The following is a 4,323-nucleotide window of genomic DNA, read 5'->3' as shown; positions in this document are numbered from 1 at the left end:
GGAACTGTACAAACATCACTAGTAGGTAGACTAGAGGACCTAGATTCGACTTCATGCAAAGGAGGACGGAAAAATGAATGATGATGTAAATCTTCCAATGGTTGATCTACAACCATCATTGCTTCAAATATCGCTTCATCAGATGGAAAAACTATATCTAAGCAATCCAAAGCAGAAGTGGAATCAAGGGTCCAAGTAGGGGTCACATCACCATCTAACTCCTTTTCTGAAGGACGAGTAAGATGGTCGTCTATAGAGTTATTGATAAATTCATATCTAAGCTCTACTGCAGACATAGATGATTCTATTTCACTCACCTTGCTGTCATTTGATGTGGTCGCAGATGAAGATAAGGCCCTAGGATCCGAAAAAATAATGAGTTTGAACAAACTCGTTCCGTAAAGGCTCCTTGGAGGATGAAATTGTATCTATCCTAGTTGTAGGAGGGGGAAGATCAAATACACCCATTAAGGAAGAGTACATCCCGACACCTAGATTCTCGATAGGTTGACGAGGGTTATCCACCATTAGAACAATAGAATCTGAAGTTGCACAAGGATCAATTGGAGAATAATCCAATTGATCAACCTTAACAATTTTCCCCTCATGAGGAAAGCAAAGGACTCGGATTATAGTCGAAACTACGACATCCATTTCATACATCCAATTTTGTCCTAAGAGGAGATTATAATCTAGGTTGGCATCAATGATTTCTACTTTGACATTAACGACCTTTCCTCCAACGCATATAGGAAAGGCTGGGATAATCCCGTGTGGCCTATAAGAATGACCATCAAACGTTGTCATGAGGGTGGATGAAGGAACAACTGAAGGCAATCTAATGGCCTTCCAACATGACATAGACATGACACACGTGGAAGCTCCCTCATCTATAACCATCCGAAAAATATTAGTTTTCCGGTAAGTAGACTTTATTTGGAAATCCATATGATGAGGAAGTCTCTTTTTGACATTATGCATATCAAAAGTGAGAGCTAATGAATTATTTGGATCAACTTCCCCTATTGTCGAGAGCAAAGCACTTCTTTGAGCTGGACATGACTGGAGTACCTCTAAAGCAGACATTGCGCATGGAATCTGAGCGAGATCCTCCACAATGGAGTAATTCTGAGCTACCCTAGCATTAGGGTTGATAGTAGCGTGCTTGGCGGAACCTTTCAGCATACGAGGTATAGACTCAACAAAGGGTCGCTCGATATGAAGTGGGTCCATAGTTCCGGGAACAACTTTATCCTTGGATGTTTTAGCTTCACCATAATCACGTGACTGTGTGGCCACATTGGCATGAGAACCCATCATGAAGACATTTAAGGAATTGTCCCCCTCCTAGTTACCCCCTGCAGAGGTACCAGGGTTTGAATTCCTGCTAGCAAGCAATTGCTACCCTTGGGGGAAAGGGTTAGTTAAGATAGCCTAGGAACTAGAAGACCCTTACTGCACTAACAAGTGTCGAGCATCTTGAATTTTCAGGCAGAGATGAGTCAAATGGTCTCCATTGCATAACTCGCATGGAAACTTAACTTTCTTTTTAGAGCCATTTCCACCCTCACCAGCACCATTGCTGGGGTTGTTCACATTACCCTTCCCATCTTAATTCTTCTTTTTACCTCGTCCCTTCTTCTTCCCATCGGAATTTTGATTTCCTTTGGGGTTAGACGCCTGAACGATGTTTATGGAAGAAGGTTGGGAAGGTGAAGGGTTAGATGATGTGATCTGATTGGTAGAAGCAGTTTGCAAAGATAGTTGCTGCAATTGGCTCAATAGATTCACCACATTAGTGTCTATCGATCCAACAATACCATCTGTGTGAGGACCTAGCTTCGATTTGGCTATATCAACCTTAGTCCTAGGAGCATCAAGCAAGATTTTCTGAAGAATCCCAGACTAAGAGTAAATCAATTCTAACTGTTGGGCCCGAAAAATAGCTTGCTCTTCAGAATAGACTTTAGATAGAGAGACATCCTTGGAAATCTCAGGTTGTAACAATTTCAAGAACCATTCGAAACAGTATTCAGGAGGAATTTCGGCTTTAATGAGCTTATTTCTTCATCTCCATTCATGAATATGATTAGAAATGTGAGTTGTCGTATCCTGACAGAAATTGGCTAGAAGTCCAGTTCCGGCATCATAATAGACGAGCAACTGGAAATGGTTTAGAAAAATGTTAGCCAAATCGGCGAAAGATGTAAAGCTACCCGCTGGCAACTCTATATACCACCTGGCCACATTGCCAGTTAAGGTGCGTTGAAAAAGTCTCAACCTAATCGAGTCATTGATGAGGGAGTTTGATGAGCACCACAAATGGAATGTGGTTACATGGTCGCCTGGGTCTTCACTACCCTTATCTTCAAATTTTGGAATATCCAAAGGGAGTTTGGTTGGGACTGGAGGCTAGGTCGGATTGTATTTGATTGGATCATTTGTCAATTTTGTGAGATCTGGAAAATTCAGTGTTGCGAGAAAAGGAAGCCTAGGAGGACCTTGGGTTTCCACCAAGATTGGGTGGAGTTCCCAAAGTTCTGAAAAGATTGGCCTGGATTTTGAAAGGCACCAGGCTACCCGAAGTAACTAGCAGAACTTGCTGAACCAAAAGGTGACCCTTGTGGTCCAGCAAAACTCGGAGTTTGACCAACTCCAGCTAAAACACCTCCAAAACTAGCAAAGTTCCCTCCTAAAGCATTATAAGGAGTCAATAACCCTTGATAAGGATTCCAAGCGGTAGCTAAAGGAGGAATACTTCAAAATGAACTAACTGTGGAGTACAACATATTCCCTTGTTGGCCAAAAAATGGATTCCTAGTTCCTATGCCACTAACCGCAGGGTTAGTCCAACCTTGAAAGGGATTACTGCCTTGACCTATAGAAGAAAAAGGCATAGATCCTATCATCGAGTTGGAATGTGTTATATGACCACTTCCAAAAGAAAAACCCTGAAATGAAGCGAATCCACTGATCATGGATGTGGAGGCACTAAACGGAACTGACAGAATACCCTGTGAATGGGTGCCAAATGGGAAGAATTCAAAACTGGATGCACGTGCTTGGGAACTTCCACTCATCAGAAAAATGGAAGTAGACCCAAACAAAGATGTGCTAGTAGTAGACCTAAATAAAGATGTAGAAGGGATGGAAATGGTTCCTCCCCCTTGTACTAATATAGGAGTATCCGTGCTTGTAGCACTTGCGGTGGATGCCATGCTCACAACAGTGGTCATCGAAGGGATGTGCGTGATGTGACTTGGACTTGAAGGACTATGTGTTAGAGTCCCAACATATAATACTACATCTGGATGATCAGAAGGTAGAGGAGAATTTGAAGTTGCTAATGGCTCTCAGAGATCTTCTACCTCAATATTATCTTCCGACTAGAAGAGGACTCGAGAAAGAATTGGAGTGTTCCTCTCTAGCTCTATGGTAGTAGTAGGCCTGTCTTGTACATGAATGCCCCCAAGCGGAGGATCAATCCCTGATGCGTTGGCTACCAATGGGTGAAAACCACTTTCAATATTGCCTCTGTGCCTTCTAGGAGAAGGCTCTAAACTTGGTGGTGAAAGACCACGAAGTCTTTGAGATTGTCTAGGTGATTGGTTAGCCACTTTGATTTTTTTATTAAGATATAATTAAAGACTCAAGAAAAAATGAAAGCTAGGCCAACTAAGAGCACAAAGCACACACTAAAAAAGTCCCTAAAAGATATCATCTAGTCAAACAACTTTCAAGTATTTCCACTCCGGGTGATGAGGACTGGACACCAAAATACAAGAAAGTGAAGTAGGGCCCTTCCGAAGATAGTCTGGGATAATGATGGCCTAGGCCTACCAGCAAAGGTATTAGAGGAAGTTACGCTGTCCTCCAAACAACAACCTATGTTGGTGCAAGCCCCCAAGCTTCGCAAGGGTGCCCTCCAAAAGTACTACTGAGAGTGATACAATGTTGACCTCAGGTTCCACAGGATTCCCCTCCGCAGCCACCTGTGTAGATCCCTAGGATAAGCAACTAAGGTTACCAACTCGTGTTAGAAGCTAGGTGGAATAGTCTTGAGGTATGATCCGATAAGTAGGAGAGGGGGTATCTCTCTTCCTTATCTTCAAAAACCCTCGTGCTTAACTCCCAGATCCGGAGCTTTCCTCGTCTCCCTAACACTATTGGATTTTCACTCATTATTCAAACTTCTATGTTTGACAGTTTAAAGTGGCCTTGGAGAGTTTTCTCTCCACTCGCCTAATCCAAGGCCCGAAATATCCTAAAACTTGTTGGTGTGTCTAAATTGACAATATAAAAAAGTTCTAGTATATTTTAGTT

Source organism: Pinus tabuliformis, chromosome 4_2 (assembly GCF_031772625.1).
Source record: "Pinus tabuliformis cultivar Carrire ecotype Pingquan chromosome 4_2, CPIR1, whole genome shotgun sequence".
NCBI lineage: Eukaryota > Viridiplantae > Streptophyta > Pinopsida > Pinales > Pinaceae > Pinus > Pinus tabuliformis.
The sequence above is the reverse complement of the archived record's forward strand: the minus strand, read 5'-3'. Positions refer to the sequence as shown.